The following is a 23,578-nucleotide window of genomic DNA, read 5'->3' as shown; positions in this document are numbered from 1 at the left end:
TATCTCAATTTTTTTTTAAATGTCATAACTGGGTTAACTGCTAAGATTTTGCTGCTTGGTGCTACTCTACACTCTGTCTCCAACACCCACAAAGGAATAACAATATTAAGTGTAACGTGTTTAATTACTGAGTACTGGAGAGGCCCAAATACTATGAACCATAGAAGAAAAAATTGATATGTTGAACTTCACCAAAATTTAAAGCTCTATACATCAAAAGATACTATTAAAAGAAGATTGGGCAAGTCACAAAATGGGAGAAAATATTTGAGACACATATATCTAACAAAGGATTGTATTCAGAACATATAAGGTATTTCAACATCTTAATAATGAGGAGAAAAAGCCCAATTTTTTAAAAATTGGCAAAAGGCTTGGACGGGTATTTCACAAAACAAGATGTACATACAAGTGGCAAATAAGCAAAGAAAAAGTGCCCAGTATCACTAGTGGTCAGTAGAAGAACTTTTAAATGAAGAGAGCTTTAAAAGTGTGTCAGAGGGGGAGCAGAGCCCAGATGGCGGTGTGAGTAGGGCAGTGGAAATTTCCTCCCCAAACCATATATATTTTTGAAAATACAACAAATACAACTATTCTTAAAAGAGAGACCAGAAGATTCAGGACAACAGCCAGGCTACATCTAAATCTGTGAGAACTCAGCGCCTCATGAAGGGGGTAAGATACAAGCCATGGCCTGGCGGGACCCAAGGGCCCCTCACCCCAGCTCCCCAGCAGGAGGAGAGGAGTCAGAGCAGGGACAGAGTGGGAGCCCAGAACTGCTAAATATCCAGCCCCAGTCATCCGCACCGGGAGCGCAGACACACAGTGTGTGGTGTGCTGGATACTAGGGAAACAGAATAGTAAAACCTGCGAGTGGGTTCCCACAGCTGGTGCCCCTGGGACAAAAGAAAAGCGAGTGCTTTTTGAAAGTCTTAAAGGGACAGGAGCCTCACAGCTGGTTGGAAGCATCCCAGCACACTCATCCCAGCAGCTGGGAATCCCGGAGAACTCTAGGCACCCTAAACCCTGGGGGGCAGCACAGCTCTGAGACCCCTCACAGTGATAAACAGCCTCCCACCTGCTCCCCCTCTGGTGCGGCCCCACCATAGCAGAGTAGCAGCATGAGACTGGCCATGCCCACAGCAGCCATGCAGAGCTTCCTCCACAGTGGCCCCGGCAAGAATCAGAGACCCCATCTGCATGCAGCTGCCCAGCACAAGTCAATAGGGGTCATTCTACTCCCAGGAGAGGAAGGCAAAGAGCAAGTGGGAAGGGACTTTGTTCTCCCAGCTGACAAATGCACCAACTGCCCACAACTACCTCTATCACCATGAAAAGGCAGAAGAATTTGATCCAGACCAGAATCACACAGACATCCACCCCTGAGAGGGAACCTGGGGAGATAGACTTAACCAACCTTCCTGAAAAATAATTCAAAATAAAGGTCACAACCATGCTGATGGACTTGCAGAGAAATATGCAAGAGCTAAGGAGGGAGAATACAGAAATAAAACAATCTCTGGAAGTACTTAAAAGCAGAATGGATGAGGTGCAAAAGGCCATTAATGGAATAGAAATCAGAGAACAGGAACACAGAGAAGCTGACACAGAGAGAGATAAAAGGATCTCCAGGAATGAAAGAATATTAAGAGAACTGTGTGACCAATCCAAATGGAACAATATCGCATTATAGGGGTACCAGAAGAAGAAGAGAGAGAGAAAAAGGGATAGAAAGTGTATTTGAATAAATGATTGCTGAAAACTTCCCAGACTGGGGGAGGAAATAGTCGCTCAAACCATGGAAACACACAGAACTTCCAACACAAGGGATGAAAGGAGGACAACACCAAGACACATAATAATTAAAATGGCAAAGATCAAGGACAAGGACAGAGTACTAAAGGCAGCCAGAAAGAGAAAAAAGGTCACCTACAAAGGAAAACCCACAGGCTATCATCAGACTTCTCAACAGAAACCTTACAGGCCAGAAGAGAATGGCATGATATATTTAATGCAATGAAACAGAAGGGACTTGAACCAAGAATATGGTATTCAGCAAGATTATCATGTAAATATGAAGGAGGGGTTAAACAATTCCCAGACAAGCAAAAGTTGAGGGAATTTGCCTCCCACAAACCACCTCTACAGGGTATTTTAGAGGGACTGCTCTAGATGAGAGCACCCCTAAGGCTAAACAGATGTCACCAGAGAAAATACAATCACAGCAAAGAAAGCAGAACAATCAAATACTAACTAAAGAGAAAAAATAAAATCAACTACCCACAAAAGCAGTCAAAGGAAACACAAAAGAACACAAAATAAAACACCTAACATATAATGAATGGAGGAGGAGGAATAAGAAGGGAGAGAAATAAAGAATCATCAGACTGTGTTTATAATAGCTCAAGAAGCGAGCTAAGTTAGACAGTATGATAGTAAAGAAGCTAACATTGAACCTTTGGTAACCATGAACCTAAAGCCTGCAATGGCAATAAGTACATATCTTTCAATAATCACCCTAAATGTAAATGGACTGAATGCACCAATCAAAAGACACAGAATAATAGAATGGATAAAAAAGCAAGACCCATCCATATGCTGCTGACAAGAGACTCACCTCAAACCCAAAGACATGCACAGACTAAAACTCAAGGGATGGAAAAAGATATTTCATGCAAACAATAGGGAGAAAAAAGCAGGTGCTGCAGTACTAGTATCAGACAAAATAGACTTCAAAACAAAGAAAGTCACAAGAGATAAAGAAGGACATTACATAATGATACAGGAGTCAATCCAACAAGAGGATATAACCATTATAAATATATATGCACCCAATACAGCAGCACCAACATATGTGAAACAAAAACTAACAGAATTAAAGGAGGAAATAGAATGTAATGCATTTATTTAAGGAGACTTCAACACACCACTCACTCCAAAGGACAGATCCACCAGACAGAAAATAAGTAAGGACACAGAGGCACTGAACAACACACTGGAATAAATGGACCTAATAGACATGTATAGAACTCTACACCCAAAAGCAGCAGGATACACATTCTTCTCAAGTACACATAGAACATTCTCCAAAATAGACCACATACTAGGCCACAGAAAGAGCCTCAGTAAATTCAAAAAGATTGAAATTCTACCAATCAACTTCTCAGACGACAAAGGTATAAAACTAGAAATAAATTGTACAAAGAAAGCAAAAAGGCTCAAAAACACATGGAGGCTTAACAACATGCTCCTAAATAATCAATGGATCAATGATCAAACCAAAATAGAGATCAAGCAATATATGGAAACAAATGACAACAACAATACAAAGCCCCAAATTCTGTGGGACGCAGCAAAAGCAGTTTTAAGAGGAAAGTATATAGCAATCCAGGCATATTTAAAGAAGGAAGAACAATCCCAAATGAATGGTCTAATGTCACAATTATCAAAATTAGAAAAAGAAGAACAAAAGAGGCCTAAGGTCAGCAGGAGGGACATAATAAAGATCACAGAAGAAATAAATAAAATTGAGAAGAATAAAACAATACCAAAATCAATGAAACCAAGAGCTGGTTCTTCGAGAAAATAAACAAAATAGATAAGCCTCTAGCCAGACTTATTAAGAGGAAAAGAGAGTCAACACACATCAACAGAATCAGAAATGAGAAAGGGAAAATCTCGACGGACCCCACAGAAATACAAAGAATTATTAGAGAGTACTATGAAAACCTATATGCTAACAAGCTGGAAAACCTAGAAAAAATGGACAACTTCCTAGAAAAATACAACCTTCCAAGACTGCCCCAGAAAGAAACAGAAAATCTAAACAGACCAATGACCAGCAATGAAATTGAAGGAGTAATCAAAAAACTACCAAAGAACAAAATTCCCGGGCAAGATGGATTTACGTTGGAATTTTATCAGACATACAGAGAAGACATAATACCCATTCTCCTTAAAGTTTTCCCAAAAAAAGAAGAGGAGGGAATACTCCCAAACTCATTCTATGAAGCCAACATCACTCTAATACCAAAACCAGGCAAAGACCCCACCAAAAAAGAAAACTACAGACCAATATCCCTGATGAACGTAGATGCAAAAATACTCAACAAAATATTAACAAACCGAATTCAAAAATACATCAAAAGGATCGTACACTATGACCAAGTGGGATTCATCCCAGAGATGTAAGGATGGCACAACATTCGAAAATCCATCAACATCATCCACCACATCAACAAAAAGAAAGACAAAAACCACATGATCATCTCCATAGATGCTGAAAAATTCATACATAGATGCGACATCTCCATAGATGCGACAAAATTCAACATCCATTCATGATAAAAACTCTCAACAAAATGGGTATAGAGGGCAAGTACCTCAACATAATAAAGGCCATATATGATAAACCCACATCATACTGAACAGCGAGAAGCTGAAAGTTTTTCCTCTGTGATAGGGAATAAGACAGGGATGCCCACTCGCCCCACTGTTATTCGACATAGTACTGGAGGCCCTAGCCACGGCAATTAGACAAAACAAAGAAATACAAGGAATCCAGATTGGTAAAGAAGTCAAACTGTCACTATTTGCAGATGACATGATATTGTACATAAAAAACCCTGAAGACTCCACTCCAAAACTACTAGAACTAATATTGGAATTCAGCAAAGTTGCAGAATACACAGAAATCTGTGGCTTTCCTATACACTAACAATGAACTAATAGAAAGAGAAATCAGGAAAACAGTTCCATTCACAATAGCATCAAAAAGAATAAAATACCTAGGAATAAACCTAACCAAGGAAGTGAAAGACCTATACCCTGAAAACTACAAGACACTCTTAAGAGAAATTAAAAAGGACACCAACAAATGGAAACTCATCCCATGCTCCTGGCTAGGAAGAATTAATATCGTCAAAATGGCCATCCTGCCCAAAGCAATATACAGATTCAATGCAATCCCTATCAAATTACCAACAGCATTCTTCAATGAACTGGAACAAATAGTTCAAAAATTCATATGGAAGCACCAGAGACCCCGAAGAGCCAAAGCAATCCTGAGAAGGAAGAATAAAGTCGGGGAGATCTCACTCCCCAACTTCAAGCTCTACTACAAAGCCACAGTAATCAAGACAATTTATTACTGGCACAAGAACAGAGCCACAGACCAATGGAACAGAACAGAGACTCCAAACATTAACCCAAACATATGTGGTCAACTAATATTCGATAAAGGGGCCATGGACATACAATGGGGAAATGACAGTCTCTTCAACAGATGGTGCTGGCAAAACTGGACAGCTACATGTAAGAGAATGAAACTGGATCACTGTCTAACCCCATACACAAAAGTAAACTCCAAATGGATCAAAGACTTGAATGTAAGTCATGAAACCATAAAACTCTTAGGAAAAAACATAGGCAAAAATGTCTTAGACATAAACATGAGTGACCTCTTCTTGAACATATCTCCCCGGGCAAGGGAAACAAAAGCAAAAATGAACAAATGGGACTATACCAAGCTGAAAAGCTTCTGTACAGCAAAGGACACCATCAGTAGAACAAAAAGGTATCCTACAATATGGGAGAATGTATTTATAAATGACAGATCCGATAAAGGGTCGACATCTAAAATATATAAAGAGCTCACACACCTCAACAAACAAAAAGCAAGTAATCCAATTAAAAAACAGGCAGAGGAGCTGAATAGACAGTTCTCCAAAGAAGAAATTCAGATGGCCAACAGACACGTGAAAAGATGCTCCACATCACTTGTCATCATAGAAGTGCAAATTAAAACCACAAGGAGATATCACCTCACACCAGTAAGGATCGCCATCATCAAAAAGACAAACAAAAAACAAATGTTGGGGAGTTTGTGGAGAAAGGGGAACCCTCCTACTCTGCTGGTGGGAATGTAAATTAGTTCAGCCATTGTGGAAAGCAGTATGGAGGTTCCTCAAAAAACTCAAAATAGAAATACCATTTGACCCAGGAATCCCACTTCTAGGAATTTACCCTAAGAATGCAGCAGCCCAGTTTGAAAAAGACAGATGCACCCCTATGTTTATCGCTGCACTATTTACAGTAACCAAGATATGGAAGCAACCTAAATGTCCATCAGTAGATGAATGGATAAAGAAGATGTGGTACATATACACAATGGAATATTACTCAGCCATAAGAAAAAAACAGATCCTACCATTTACAAAAACATGGATGGAGCTAGAGGGTATTATGCTCAGTGAAATAAGCCAGGCGGAGAAAGACAAGTACCAAATGATTTCACTCATATGTGGAGTATAAAAACAAAGAAAAACTGAAGGAACAAAACAGCAGCAGAATCACAGAACCCAACAATGGACTAACAGTTACCAAAGGGAAAGGGACTGGGGAGGATGGGTGGGAAGGGAGGGACAAGGGCAGGGAAAAAGAAAGGGGGCATTACGATTAACATGTATAGTGTGGGGGGGGCACGGGGAGGGCTGTGCAACACAGAAAAGACAAGTAGTGATTTTACAGCATCTTACTATGTTGATGGACAGTGACTGTGAACAGGTATGTGGGGGGAGTTGGTGAAGGGGGGAGCCTAGTAAACATAATGTCCTTCATGTAATTGTAGATTAATGACACCAAAATAAAAATTTAAAAAATAGAGATCAAGCAATATATGGAAACAAATGACAACAACAACACAAAGCCACAACTTCTGTGGGACGCAGCAAAAGAAGTTTTAAGAGGAAAGTATATAGCAACACAGGCATATTTAAAGAAGGAAGAACAAACCCAAATGAACACTCTAAAGACACAGTTATCGAAATTAGAAAAAGAAGAACAAATGAGGCCTAAAGTCAGCAGAAGAAGGGACATAATAAAGATCAGAGAAGAAATAAATAAAATCGAGAAAAATAAAACAATAGAAAAAAATCAATGAAACCAAGAGCTGGTTCTTCAAGAAAATAAACAAAATAGATAAGCCCCTAGCCAGACTTATTAAGAGAAAAAGAGAATCTACACATATCAACAGAATCCTAAATGAGAAAGGAAAAATCATGATGGTTGCCACAGAAATAAAAAGAATTATTAGAGAATACTACAAAAACTATATGCTAACAAGCTGGAAAACCAGAAGAAATGGACAACTTCCTAGAAAAATGCAACCTTCCAAGACTGACCAAGGAAGAAACAGAAAATCTAAAGAGACCAGTTACCAGCAATGAAATTGAAGCAGTAATCAAAAAACTACCCAAGAGCAAAACTCCCAGGCCAGATGGATTTACCGCAGAGTTTTATCAGACATACAGAGAAGACATAATACCGATTCTCCTTAAAGTTTTCCAAAAATAGAAGAGGTGGGAATACTTCCAGACTCATTATACGAAGCCAGCATCACCCTAATACCAAAACCAGGCAAAGACCCCACCAAAAAAGAAAATTACAGACCAATATACCTGATGAACATAGATGCAAAAATACTCAACAAAATATTAGCAAACCGAATTCAAAAATATATCAAGAGGATCATATACCATGACCAAGTGGGATTCATCTCAGGGATGCAAGGATGGTACAACATTTAAAAATCCATCAATATCATTCACCACATAAACAAAGAGGACAAAAATCACATGATCATCTCAATTATGCCGAAGAGCATTCGACAAAATTCAACGTTCATTCATGACAAAAACTCTCAACAAAATGGGTATAGAGAGCAAGTACCTCAACATAATAAAGGCCATATATGAAAAACCCACAGCCAACACCATACTGAACAGCGAGAAGCTGAAAGCTTTTCTGCTAAGATTGGGAACAAGACAGGGATGCCCACTCACCCCACTGTTATTCGACATAGTACTGGAGGTCCTAGCCACAGCAATTAGACAAAACAAAGAAATATAAGGAATCCAGATCAGTAAAGAAGAAGTCAAACTGTCACTACTTGCAGATGACATGATATTGTACATAAAAAACCCTGAAGACTCCACTCCAAAACTACTAGAACTGATACCGGAATACAGCAAAGTTGCAGGATACAAAATCAATACACAGAAATCTGAGGCTTTCCTATACACTATCAATGAACCAATAGAAAGAGAAATCAGGAAAACAATTCCATTCACAATTTCATCAAAAAGAATAAAATACCTAGGAATAAACCTAACCAAGGAAGTGAAAGACCTATACCCTGAAAACTACAAGACACTCTTAAGAGAAATTAAAGGGGACACTAACAAATGGAAACTCATCCCATGCTCCTGGCTAGGAAGAATTAATATCGTCAAAATGGCCATCCTGCCCAAAGCAATATCAGATTCAATGCAATCCCTATCAAATTACCAACAGCATTCTTCAACGAACTGGAACAAGTAGTTCTAAAATTCATATGGAACCACCAAAGACCCCAAATAGTCAAAGCAATCCTGAGAAGGAAAAACAAAGTGGGAGGGATCTCACTCCCCAACTTCAAGCTCTACTACAAAGTCACAGTAATCAAGACAATTTGGTACTGGCACAATAACAGAGCCACAGACCAGTGAAACAGAATAAAGTCTCCAGACATCAATCCAAACATTTACAGTCAATTAATATATGCTAAAGGAGCCATAGACATACAATTGGGAAATGACAGCCTTTTCAACAGCTGGTGTTGGCAAAACTGGACAGCTACATGTAAGAGAATGAAACTGGATCATTGTCTAACCCCATACACAAAACTAAATTCGAAATGGATCAAAGACCTGAATGTAAGCCATGAAACTATAAAACTCTTAGAAAAAAACATGGGCAAAAATCTCTTGGACATAAACATGAGCGACTTCTTCATTAACATATCTCCCCAGGCAAGGGAAACAAAAGCAAAAATGAACAAGTGGGACTATATCAAGCTGAAAAGCTTTTGTACAGCAAAGGACACCATCAATAGAACAGAAGGCATCTTACAATATGGGAGAATATATTCATAAATGACATATCCAATAAAGGGTTGACATCCAAAATATATAAAGAGCTCACGCACCTCAACAAACAAAAAGCAAATAATCCAATTAAAAAATGGGCAGAGGAGCTGAACAGACAGTTCTCCTAAGAAGAAATTCAGATGGCCAACAGACACATGAAAAGATGCTCCACATCACTTGTCATCAGAGAAATGCAAATTAAAACCACAATGAGGTATCACCTCACACCAGTAAGGATCACCACCATCCAAAAGACAAACAACAACAAATGTTGGTGAGGGTGTGGAGAAAGGGGAACCGTCCTACACTGCTGGTGGGAATGTAAATTAGTTCAGCCATTGTGGAAAGCAGTATGGAGGTTCCTCAAAAAACTCAAAATAGAAATACCATTTGACCCAGGAATCCCACTTCTAGGAATTTACCCTAAGAATGCAGCAGCCCAGTTTGAAAAAGACAGATCACCCCTATGTTTATCACAGCACTATTTACAATAGTCAAGAAATGTAAGCAACCTAAGTGTCCTTCAGTAGGTGAATGGATAAAGAAGATGTGGTACATATGCACAATGGAATATTATTCAGCCATAAGAAAGAAACAAATCCTACCATTTGCAACAACATGGATGGAACTAGAGGGTATTATGCTCAGTGAAATAAGCCAGGCAGAGAAAGACAAGTACCAAATGATTTCACTCATATGTGGAATATAAGAACAAAGGAAAAACTGAAGGAACAAAACAGCAGCAGAATCACAGAACCCAAGAATGGACTAACAGTGACCAAAGGGAAAGGGACTGGGGAGGATGGGTTGGAAGGGAGGGAGAAGGGTTCGGGGAAGAAGAATGGGTCCCTTACTATTGCTATGTATAATGTGGGGGGGGTACGTCGAGGGCTGTGCAACACAGAGAGGACAAGTAGTGATTTTACAGCATCTTACTACGCTGATGGACAGTGACTAATGGGGTATGTGGGGGGGTATTGGTGAAGGGGCGAGCCTAGTAAACAACATTCCTCATGTAATTGTAGATTAATGATACAAAAAAATCTAAGAAAAGAAAAAAAATGTGTCAGAGACATGGTAACCAATACCAATAAGTTGAACTTATTTAAATTCTGATTCAGACAGCCTATTAACAAACAAAACAAGAAAAATTGGTGAAGTATGAGCACTGACTGAATATTTTATGATTTTAAGGAATTACTGTTATTTTAGCTAAAATGATGGTATCATAGCTATAATTTTAAGAGTCCTTATCTCTTTTTTTTTGGTATCGTTAACATACAGTTACTTGAACAACATTATGGTTACTAGACTCCCCCTATTATCAAGTTCCCCCCACATACCCTATTACAGTCACTGTCCATCAGCATAGTAAGATGCTATAGAATTATTACTTGTCTTCTCTGTATATACTGCCTCCCCCATGTCCCCACCCCACCCCCACTACATTATGTCTGCTAATCGTAGTGCCCCATTTTCCCCCTTATCCCTCCCTTCCCACCCATCCTCCCCAGTCCCTTTCCCTTTGGTAACTGTTAGTCCATTCTTGGGTTCTGGGAGTCTGCTGTTGTTTTGTTCCTTCCATTTTTTCTTTGTTCTTATTCTCCACAGATGAGTGAAATCATTTGATACTTGTCTTTCTCCACCTGGCTTATTTCAATGAGCATAATACCCTCTAGCTCCATTCACGTTCTTGCAAATGGTAGGATTTGTTTTCTTCTTATGGCTGAATAATATTCCATTGTGTATATGTACCACATCTTCTTTATCCATTCTTCTACTGATGGACACTTAGGTTGCTTCTATTTCTTTTTTTTTTTTTTTTTTTTAGATAATCATTTTTTATTGAAGGGTAGTTGACACACAGTATTACATTACATTAGTTTCAGGTGTACAACACAGTGATTCAACGTTTATATACATGATAATTCTAGGTACCAGCTATCACCATACCAAGTTGTTACAATATTTTGACTATATTCCTTATGCTATACATTACATCCCGGTTACTTATTTATTTTACAATTGGAAGTGTGTACTTTTTTTTGGTTGTTGTTGTTAGGGCATCTCTCATATTTATTGATCAAATGGTTGTTAACAACAATAAAATTCTGTATAGGGGAGTCAATGCTCAATGCACAATCATTAATCCACCCCAAGCCTAATTTTCATCAGTCTCCAATCTTCTGAAGCATAACGAACAAGTTCTTACATGGAGAACAAATTCTTACATAGTGAATAAGTTACATGGTGAACAGTACAAGGGCAGTCATCACAGAAACTTTTGGTTTTGCTCATGCATTATGAACTATAAACAGTCAGTTCAAATATGAATACACATTTGATTTTTATACTTTATTTATATGTGGATACCACATTTCTCTCTTTATTATTTTTAATAAAATGCTGAAGTGGTAGGTAGATACAACATAAAGGTAGAAAACATAGTTTAGTGTTGTAAGAGAGCAAATGTAGATGATCAGGTGTGTGCCTGTAGACTATGTGTTAATCCAAGCTAGACAAGGGCAATAAAACATCCACATATGCAGAAGATTTCTCTCAGAACAGGGGGGGTGAGGTTCTAAGCCTCACCTCTGTTGATCCCCAATTTCTCACCTGATGACCCCCTGCGACTGTGCCTGTCTTAGGTTGTTCCTCCCTTGAGGAATCTTACCCGTCTCTGGCTAACCAGTCATCTTCCGGGGCCATACAGGGAAATGTTAAGTTGGTAAGTGAGAGAGAAGCCTTATTGTTTGAAATGGTTAGCTTTTTATTTCTTTGCATATTTATGCCCTGTGGCTTCTATGCCCAGCATTTGTCTTGAGGTATCTTTACCACTTGGAGGAGTTATGATACTCGGTAAATTTGATATGAGGCACGAATTCTATTTAAGAATTCGTTGTAATTAGGAAGGAAGAAGAAAAGCTATAGAAGTAGCAGGCGGGAGAAAACATGGGAAGATTGATTATTTCTTTGACATTTCTTCTTGTAGAGTAACTTCAGCATGTATATATTTTAAGCTACTACTTAAATTGCGCACACACATTAACATAATAGGAGTATAGTTACATAACCAAAGCATACCTGTAATTACCAGCCATCTCCAGTGAAACCAAGAAAACCAGTTAGGCACCCTAGGCATTTGTGAAAACTTATCAATGATATGATGGTTATTATCTAACTGAATTTGAATAGTTTGAGAAAAATCAGACAAATTAAAACAACCCATTCCTGGGCACTGTTCACATCCCATATGTTCTTTTAACAGTAAATAGTCTGTAGTTGTAAGATTTTGGAGCGCTACAATTTGCACTTCTCCTAATTCTTGGTTGAGTTCCAACAGTATAGATCCAGTCAAATTTGTTGTTTTACTGTATGCACAGGCCAGCTTAGATATCTCCTTCATTCCCATGGCAAGTCCAGGAGCTGGTGGGATGAGTGCATCTACACCTGTAGCAGTGCGTGGATCTTTGTTGGGGTTTTTTGATGATCATCTTCTGGCATGAGTCTTCCCGAGAGTGCTGATGTTGGAAGTTCTCTTTCATATCGTATCTTAGTTCATTTTCGGGGTAGCCAAATTAGGCTTTGATCCTCTGTATAAACACAAACAGACCCTTTGCCTACACTTTTATATGTCCTTTATATCATTGTGTAGAACTCATTAGAGGTCACCACATAGGAACTGCCTTTTTTTTTTTAATCATTAATCTGCACTACATGACGAATACTTTGTTTACTAGGCTCTCCCCTATACCAGGTCCCCCCTATAAACCCCTTTACATTCACTGTCCAACAGCATAGCAAAATGTTGTAGAATCACTACTTGCCTTCTCTGTGTTGTACAGCCCTCCCTTTTCTCCTACCCCCCCATGCATGCTAATCTTAATACCACCCTACTTCTCCCCCCCCTTATCCCTCCCTACCCACCCATCCTCCCCAGTCCCTTTCCCTTTGGTACCTGTTAGTCCATTCTTGAGTTCTGTGATTCTGCTGCTGTTTTGTTCCTTCAGTTTTTCCTTTGTTCTTATATTCCACAGATGAGTGAAATCATTTGGTATTTCTCTTTCTCTGCTTGGCTTGTTTCACTGAGCAAAATACCCTCCAGCTCCATCCATGTTGCTGCAAATGGTTGGATTTGCCCTTTTCTTATGGCTGAGTAGTATTCCATTGTGTATATGTACCACGTCTTCTTTATCCATTCATCTATCGATGGACATTTAGGTTGCTTCCAATTCTTGGCTATTGTAAATAGTGCTGCGATAAACATAGGGGTGCACTGATCTTTCTCATACTTGATTGCTGCATTCTTAGGGTAAATTCCTAGGAGTGCAATTCCTGGGTCAAATGGTAGGTCTGTTTTGAGCATTTTGATGTACCTCCATACTGCTTTCCACAATGGTTGAACTAACTTACATTCCCACCAGCAGTGTAGGAGGGTTCCCCTTTCTCCACAGCCTCGCCAACATTTGTTGTTGTTTGTCTTTTGGATGGCAGCCATCCTTACTGGTGTGAGGTGATACCTCATTGTAGTTTTAATTTGCATTTCTCTGATAATTAGCGATGTGGAGCATCTTTTCATGTGTCTGTTGGCCATCTGTATTTCTTTTTTGGAGAACCGTCTGTTCAGTTCCTTTGCCCATTTTTTAATTGGGTTATTTGTTTTTTGTTTGTTGAGGCGTGTGAGCTCTTTATATATTCTGGACGTCAAGCCTTTATCGGATGTGTCATTTTCAAATATATTCTCCCATACTGTAGGGTTCCTTTTTGTTCTATTGATGGTGTCTTTTGCTGTACAGAAGCTTTTCAGCTTAATATAGTCCCACTTGTTCATTTTTGCTGTTGTTTTCCTTGCCCGGGGAGATATGTTCAAGAAGAGGTCACTCATGTTTATGTCTAAGAGGTTCGTGCCTATGTTTTCTTCCAAGAGTTTAATGGTTTCGTGACTTACATTCAGGTCTTTGATCCATTTTGAGTTTACTTTTGTATATGGGGTTAGACAATGGTCCAGTTTCATTCTCCTACATGTAGCTGTCCAGTTTTGCCAGCACCATCTGTTGAAGAGACTGTCATTTCGCCATTGTATGTCCATGGCTCCTTTATCAAATACTAATTGACCATATATGTCTGAGTTAATGTCTGGATTGTCTAGTCTGTTCCATTGGTCTGTGGCTCTGTTCTTGTGCCAGTACCAAATTGTCTTGATTACTATGGCTTTATAATAGAGCTTGAAGTTGGGGAGTGAGATCCCCGCTTCTATTTCTTAAGAGTCCTTATATTTTATGGACATCTTCTGAAACAGTCACAGATAGTGATATGCTGTTTGAAATATGCTTCAAAATAATTTGAGTGCTTGTGGGTTGGGGGGAGATAGATGAAACAGTATTGGCCAAGTGTTCAGAATTATTGAAATGGGTGTTAAGGACATTGGATGTATTACACTATTTTCTCTATTTTTGTATAGATGTACAAATTTCCAAAATAAAAATTTTAAAGGGCAAACCAGTAAAAATGAAAATTGAGAGAAGGGATAGAAAATAGAAGTAGAATAGGAAAATTGAACTATAGATAGTTATTATATAGGAGTCAAAGCATACTCTTAAAAAGTCAATTAACACAATCCATCACATCAATATACCAAATCACATGATCATATCTATAGATACAGAAAAAGCATTTGACAAAATCCAACACCCATGCATGATAAAAACTCATAGCAAACTAGGAATAGAGGGGAACTTCTTCAACTTGATAGAGATTATTTGCAAAAAACCTACAGCTAACATAATGATGAGAATCTTGAAGCTTTCCCACTAAAAACAGGTACAATGCAAGGGTATCCTTTTCCATTACTTCCATCATTATACTGGAAGTCCTTATAATACAATAAAGCAAGAGAAGGAAATAAAAGGTTACAGATTGGGAAGGAAGACATAAAAATGTCCTTGGTTACAGAGGACATGGTTGCTGTATAGAAAAAAAGTTGACAAAAAAACTGTCATCTATTACAGCAAGGTTGAGGAAACAAGGTTAATATTCAAAAGTCACTTGCTTTCCTATATCCCAATGATGAACAAGTGGAACTTGAAAATTAAAACAATACCATTTGAAAAATTGTCTGTTCAGACATGGCCTGCCCATTTTTTAATCAGATTAGTTTTTCTGTTGCTGAGTTGTATGACTTCTTTATGTATTTTGGATATTAGTCCTTTATTGGATATATCATTAGCATATGTATTCTTCCATACAGCATGTTGCCTTTTCATTTTGCTGATGGTTTCCTTTGTTGTGCAGAAGGTTTTTTAGTTTTATGTAGTCCCACTTATTTATTTTTGCTTTTGTTTCTCTAGCCTAGGGAGATATATTCCCCCCAAAATTACTAATGTTGATATTCAAGAGTTTATTACCTATATTTTCTTCTAGGAGTCTTATGGTTTCAGTTCTTATATTTAGGTCTTTATCCATATCAATTTTATTTTTGTATATGGTCTAAGATGATCCAGTTTCATTCTTTTGCATGTATCTGTCCAATTTTCCAAGGACCATTTTTTGAAGAGACTTTCTTTTTCCCATTGTATATTCTTGCCTGTTCAATCATTAATTATCAGGGAAATGCAAGTCAAAATCACAATAAGACATCATCTCACACCAGTCAGAATGGCTACTATCAATAAGACAAGAAATAAGTGTTGGAGACAATGGAGAAAAGGGAGCTCTCCTATACTGTTGGTGGGAATGTCAATTGGTGCAGTTACTGTGGAAAGCAGTATGGAGGTTCCTTAAAAAAAACTAAAAATAGAAATACCGTTATGACCTAGAAATTCTACTTCTGAGAATTTAAACAAGGAAAGCAAAATCACTAATTTTAAAAGACATATGCACCCCAATGTGTGTTGCAGCATTACTTACAATAGCCAAGATACGGAAATAACCCAAGCATTCATAGGTAGATGAATGAAGAAGATGTGATCCATATACACAATGGGATACTACTCAGCCATAAACAAAGAATGAAATCTTGCCATTTTTGACAACATGGATGGATCTAGATAGAAGGAGTTGTGCTAAGTGAAATAAGTCAGAGAAAGACAAATATCATACAATTTCACTTATATGTGAAATCTAAAAAAGAAGCAAAGAAACCAACAAAACAGAAATAGACTCATAAACACAGAGAACAGACTGGTGGTTGCCATAGAGAAGGGGTGTGGGAAGGTGGGTGAAATAGGTGAAGAGAATGAAGAGATTTAAATTTCAAATTATAAAATAGTCACAGGAATGGAAGTACAACATAGAGAATATAAAAATATTGTAATATGTTGATATAGTAATGGGGTAACTACATTTACTGTGGTTATATATATTGAGTAATGTATAAAACTATCAATTCACTATATTGTATTCTGAAACCAATATAATATTGTACAACTATTTTTCAATTTAAAAACATTTTAAAATAAAATGTCAATAATATTTATATTTAGTCCCCCAAAATGAAATAGTTAGGCATGTCTAAAGAAATAGGTACAAGACCTATATGAGGAAAGCTAAAAAACTGATGAATGAAATCAAAGAACCAAATAAATGGAAATTTCATGTTCATGGATAGGAAGAGATTGTTGATATTGTCAAGATGTTGGTTCTTCTCAACTTGATCTGTACAGTCAATGCAATCCCAATCAAATTCCCAGCATGTAATTTTGTAGATATTGACAAACTGATTGTAAAGTTTATGAGGAGAGACAAAAGACCCAGAATAACCAACCCAGTGTCGAAGGAGAAAAACATTGTTGGAGGACTGATGCTGTCTTCAAGACTTACTATAAAGCTAGAGTAACCAAGACAATGTGGTATTGGTGAAAGAAAAGACAAATAGATTGTCGTAATAGAATGGAGAGCCCAGAGATAGACTACCATAAATATAATCAATTGATCTTTGACAAAGGAGCAAAAACAATACAGTGAAGCAAATATACTCTCTTCAACAAATATTGCTGGGACAACTGGGCATCTACATGCAAAAAAAAAGAATTGAGACACAACACCTAACACTCTTTATAAAAATCAACTGAAAATGGATCATAGACCTAGTGTAAAATGCAAAACTATAAAACTCCAAGAATATAACATAGGAGGAAACCTATATAATTTTTCATATGGTGATGTCTTTTTAGGTGTAACATCAAGCACACAATCCATGGAAAATAATTGATAAGCTGGACTTCATTAAAGTTAAAAACTTCTGCTCAGTAAAAGATACTATTCAGAGAATGAGAAGACATGTCACACACTGGAAGAGAATATTCGCAAAAGACATATCTGATAATGGACTGTTTCCAACATATACAAAGAACTCCTAAAACTTGAAAATGAGAAAACCTGACTTAAAAAATGGACAAGGATCTTAACAGACACTTCACCAAAGAAGAAATACAGATGACAAATGAGCATATGAAAATATGCTCCACATCTGGGGACTTGATAATGGGGGGAATCTAGAAACCACAAAAAATAAAAATAAAAAAGATGCTCCACATCATATATCATAAGGGGAATGCAAATTAAAACAATGAGTGATCTTTTTTTTCTATTTTGGTATCACTAATATACACTTACATGAGCAACACTGTTGTTACTAGATTTCCCCCATTATCAAGTCACCACCACATACCAATTACAGTCACTGTCCATCAGTGTAGTAAGGAGCTATAGAGTCACTACTTGTCTTCTCTGTGCTATACTGGCTTCCCCGTGCTCCCCTCCCTACATTATGTGTGCTAATCATAATGACCCTTATTCCCCTTATCCCTCCCTTCCCACCCTTCCTCCCCAGTCCCTTTCCCTTTGGTAACTGTTAGTCCATTCTTGGGTTCTGTGATTCTGCTGCTGTTTTGTTCCTTCAGTTGTTTCTTTGTTCTTATACTCCACAAATGAGTAAAATCATTTGATACTTGTCTTTCTCCACCTGTCTTATTTCACTGACCATAATACCCTCTAGCTCCATCCACGTTGTTGCAAATGGTAGGATTTGTTTTCTACTTATGGCTGAATAATATTCCATTGTGTATATGTACCACTTCTTCTTTATCCATTCATCTACTGATGGATACTTAGGTTGCTTCCATTTCTTGGCTATTGTAAATAGTGCTGCAATAAACTCAGGGGTGCCTATGTCTTTTTCAAACTGGGCTCCTGCATTCTTAGGGTAAATTCCTTGGAGTGGACTTCCTCGGTCAAATGGTATTTCTGTTTTTAGTTTTCTGAGGAACCTCCATACTGCTTTCCACAATGGTTGAACTAATTTACATTCCCACCAGCAGTGTAGGAGGGTTCCCCTTTCTCCACAGCCTTACCAAAATATGTTGCTGTTTGTCTTTTGGATGGTGGCGATCCTAACTGGTGTGAGGTGGTATCTCATTGTGGTTTTAATATGCATTTCTCTGATGATTAGCGATGTGGAGCATCTTTTCATGTGCCTGTTGGCCATCTGAATTTCTTCTTTGCAGAAGTGTCTGTTCAGATCCTCTGCCCATTTTTTAATTGGATTATTTGATTTTTGTTTGTTGAGGTGTGTGAGCTCTGTGTATATTTTGGTTGTCAACCCCTTATCAGATATGTCATTTATGAATATATTCTCCAATACTGTAGGGCACCTTTTTGTTCTATTGATGGTGTCCTTTGCTGTACAGAAGCTTTTTAGTTTGATGTAGTCCCACTTGTTCATTTTTGCTTTTGTTTCCCTTGCCCATGGAGATATGTTCAAGAAGAAGTTGTTCACGTTTATATTCCAGAGAGTTTTGCTATTTTTTCTTCTAAGAGTTTTATGGTTTCATGACTTACATTCAGGTCTTTGATCCATTTCAAGTTAACTTTTGTGAATGGAGTTAGACAGTGATCCAGTTTCATTCTCTTACATGTATCTGTCCAGTTTTGCCAACACCAGCTGTTGAAGAGGCTGTCATTTTGCCATTGTATATCCATGGCTCCTTTATCATATATTAATTGACCATATATGCTTGGGTTAATATCTGGACTCTCTATTCTGTTCCACTGGTCTATGGTTCTGTTCTTGTGCCAGCATCGAATTATGTTGATTACGGTGGCTTTGTAGTAGAGCTTGAAGTTGGGAAGCGAGGCCCTGCTTTATTCTTCCTCCTCAGGATTGCTTTGGCTATTTGGGGTCTTTTATGCTTCTTTATATATTTTAGAACTTTTTGTTCCAGATCGTTGAAGAATGCTGTTGGTATTTTGATAGGAACTGCATTGAATCTGTACATTGCTTTAGGCAGCATGGCCATTTTGACAATATTAATTCTTCCTACCCAAGAGCATGGGATGAATTTCCATTTATTAGTGTCTTCTTTAATTTCTCTTAGGAATGTCTTGTAGTTTTCAAGGTATAGGTTTTTCACTTCCTTGGTTAGGTTTATTCCTAGGTATTTTAGTCTTCTTGATGCAATTGTGAACGGAATTGTTTTCCTGATTTCTATTTCTGCTAATTCATTATTAGTGTATAGGAATGCAACATATTTCTGTGTATTAATTTTGTATCCTGCAACTTTGCTGAATTCAGATATTAGTTCTAGTAGTTTTAGAGTGGATTCTGTAGGGTCTTTTATGTACAATATCATGTCATCTGAAAATAGTGACAGTTTGACTTCTTCCTTACCAATCTGGATGCCTTTTATTTCTTTGTGTTGTCTGATTACAGTGGCTAGGACCTCCAGTACTATGTTGAATAAAAGCGGGGAGAGTGGGCATCCTTGTTTTCTTTCTGATCTTAGAGGAAAAGCTTTTAGCCTCTCACTGTTACATATCATGTTGGCTGTGGGTTTGTCATATATGGCCTTTATTATGTTGAGGCACTTGCCCTCTGTACCCATTTTGTTGAGAGTTTTTATCATGAATGGATGTTGAATTTTGTTGAACGCTTTTTCAGCATCTATGGAGATGATCATGTGGTTTTTGTCCTCTTTGTTGATGTAGTGGATGATATAGATGTATTTTTGAATGTTGTACCATCCTTGCATCCCTGGGATGAATCCCACCTGATCATGGTGTATGATCCTCTTGATGTATTTTTGAATTTGGTTTGCTAATATTTTGTTGAGTATTTCTGCATCTATGTTCATCAGGAATATTTGTATTTTCTTTTTTGCTGGGGTCTTTGCCTGGTTTTGGTATTAGAGTGATGCTGTATTCATATAATGAGTTTGGAAGTATTCCCTCCTCTATTTTTTGGAAAACTTTAAGGAGAATGAGTATTATGTCTTCTTTAAGTGTCTGAAAAAATTCAGCAGTGAATCTATCTGGTCTAGGGTTTTGTTCTTGGGTAGATTTTTGACTACCAATTCAATTTTATTGCTGGTAATTGGTCTCTTTAGATTTTCTGTTTCTTCCTGGGTCAGTCTTGGAAGGTTGTATTTTTCTAGGAAGTTGTCCATTTCTTCTAAGTTTTCCAGTTTGTTAGCATATAGATTTTCATAGTATTCTCTAATAATTCTTTGTATTTCTGTGGTGTCCATCGTGATTTTTCCTTTCTCATTTCTGATTCTGTTTATGTGTGTAGACTCTCTTTTTTTCTTAATAAATCTGGCTAGGGATTTATCTATTATGTTTATTTTCTCAAAGAACCTGCCTTTCGTTTCATTAATTTTTCTATTGTTTTATTCTTCTCAATTTTATTTATTTCTTCTGTGATCTTTATTATGTCCCTCCTTTTCTGACTTTGGGGCTCATTTGTTCCTCCTTTTCCAGTTTCCATAATTGTGAATCTAGACTATTCATTTGGGATTGTTCTTCATTCTTTAAATAGGCATGGATTGCTATATATTTTCCTCTTAGAACTGCCTTCACTGCGTCCCACAGAAGTTGGGGTGTTGTGCTGTTGTTTTCATTTGTCTCCATATATTGCTTGATCTCTGTTTTAATTTGGTCATTGATCCATTCATTATTTAGGAGCATGTTGTTAAGCCTCCACGTGCTTGTGAGCCCTTTTGTTTTCTTTGTACAATTTATTTCTAGTTTTTTACCTTTGTGATCTGAGAAGTTGGTTGGTACAATTTCAATCTTTTTGAATTTGCTGGGGCTCTTTTTGTGCCCTAGTATGTGGTCTATTCTTGAAAATGTTCCATGGGCACTTGAAAAGAATCTGTATCCTGCTGATTTTGGGTGTAATGTGCTATAGATGTCTGTTAGGTCCATCTGTTTCAATGTGTTGTTCAGTGCCTCTGTGTCCTTACTTATTTTTTGTCTGTTTGATCTGTCCTTTGGAGTGAGTGGTTTGTTGATGTCTCCTAAAATGAATGCATTGCATTCTATTTCCTCCTTTAATTCTGTTAGTATTTGTTTCACATATGTTGGTGCTGCTGTATTGGGTGCATATATATTTATAATGGTTATATCCTCTTGTTGGATTGACCCCTTTATCATTATGTAATGTCCTTCTTTATCTCTTGTTACTTTCTTTGTTTTGAAATCTATTTTGTCTGATACTAGTACTGCAGCACCTGCTTTTTTCTCCCTATTGTTTGCATGAAATATCTTTTTCCATCCCTTGACTTTTAGTCTGTGCATGTCTTTGGGTTTGACGTGAGTCTCTTGTACGCAGCATATAGATGAGTCTTGCTTTTTTATCCATTCTATTATTCTGTGTCTTTTGATTGGTGCATTCAGTCCATTTACATTTAGGATGATTATCAATAGACATGTACTTATTGCCATTGCAGGCTTTGGATTTGTGGTTACCAAAGATTCAAGAGCAGCTTCATTACTATCTGTCTAACTTAACTCTCTTACTATGCTATTATAAACACAGTCTGATGATTCTTTATTTCTCTCCCTTCTTATTCTTCCTCCTCCACTCTTTAAATGTTAGGTGTTTTATTCTGTACTGTTTGTGTTTCCCTTGACTGATTTTGTGGATAGCTTATTTTATTTTTCATTTAGTTAGTATTTGCTTGGTTTACTTTCTTTGCTGTGCTTTTATTTTCTCTGGTAACAGCTATTTAGCCTTAGGCAGACTTCCATCTAGAGCAGGCCTTTTAAGATACATTGTAGAGATGGTTTGTGGGAGGCAAATTCCCTCAACTTTTGCTTATCTGGGAGTTATTTAATCCCTCCTTCAAATTTAAATGATAATCTTGCCAGATAAAGTATTCTTGGTTCAAGGCCCTTCTATTTCATTGCCCTGAATATATCATGCCATTCCCTTCTGGCCTGTAAGGTTTCTGCTGAGTAGTCTAATGATAGCCTGATGGGTTTTCCTTTGTAGATGATCTTCTATCTCTCTCAGCTGCTTTTAATACTCTGTCCTTGTCTTTGATCTTTGCCATTTTAATTTATTATATGTCTTGGTGTTGTCCTCCCTGGGTCCTTTGTGTTGGGAGATCTGTGGACTTCTGTGGTTTGAGAGAGTATTTCCTTCCCCAGATTGGGAAAGATTTCAGAAATTATTTCTTCTAAGACACTTTCTATCCCTTTTTCTCTCTCTTCTTCTGGTACCCCTATAATGCAAATATTGTTCCATTTGGATTGTTCACACAGTTCTCTTAATATTATTTCATTTCTAGAGATGCTTCTATCTCTCGCTGCCTCAGCTACTCTGTATTCCTGTTCTCTGGTTTCTATTCAATTAACAGTCTCTTGCACCTCATCCAATCTGCTCTTAAATCCTTCCATTGTTTATTTCATTCATGTTATCTCCCTCCTGAATTCATCCCTTAGCTCTTGAATATTTCTCTGTAGCTCCAGTGGCATGGTTATGACTTTAATTTTGAATTATTTTTCAGGAACATTATTGATTTCAGTCTCACCAAGCCCTCTCTCTGGTGTTTGAGGGATTTTGGACTGAACAAGGTTCCTCCGCCTTTTCATGGCAATGGGAATGGTCACCAGCAAGTGGCATGTGTGTCAGCTGGGAGAACAAAGTCCCTTCCTGCTTGTTGGCTGCCTTGCCTGTTTCCACTGTCTGTGCCAGTTAACCACATACAGGGAGCAGCCTCTGGGTTAATCCCCTAAACTGCTGTGGGCAGGGTGGCCCTGGGATATCCTAGGGCACTCGTGGAGGTCTCAGGTGAGTGCTGGCGTGTTCTGCTGCAAGAATAAAGCCCCTTTGTGCTTCCCAGACTCTTTGCTAGTCTCCACTGTCTGTGCCAGTCACCCATGTGCAGGGAGCAGCCTCTGGGTCTGGGCCGGTTAACTGCATGCTGGGAGCCTCTGTGTTAAGCTGTGTGGTTGCTGTAGGTGGGGCTGCTCCCTGGCTGTTCTGCAGCAATGGTGGGTCAGCTGGTTTGTTTGCAGTGCCAGCAGGGGGGAAGGAACAGCAGGCTGCTTATAGCCATGATGGGCTTCAGAGCTGCATTGCCACCCAGGGGGTTAGGGTGCCTGAAGTTCCTTAAAGTCCCCAGCCTGCTGGACTGAATATACCAAGACCATTTTGTCCACCTGTTAAACCCTTGTCCCTTTAAGACTTTTAAAGTGCCTGCTTTTCTTTTGTCCCAGGGCAGCCGGCTGTGGGAACCTGTTCTCAGTCTCAATCTCAGACCTTGCTTTTCCACTCCTCCAATAACCAGTGCACCATGCAGTGTGTGTCTATGCTCCTGGGGCAGACCACC

Source organism: Manis pentadactyla, chromosome 3, assembly GCF_030020395.1.
Source record: "Manis pentadactyla isolate mManPen7 chromosome 3, mManPen7.hap1, whole genome shotgun sequence".
NCBI lineage: Eukaryota > Metazoa > Chordata > Mammalia > Pholidota > Manidae > Manis > Manis pentadactyla.
The sequence above is the reverse complement of the archived record's forward strand: the minus strand, read 5'-3'. Positions refer to the sequence as shown.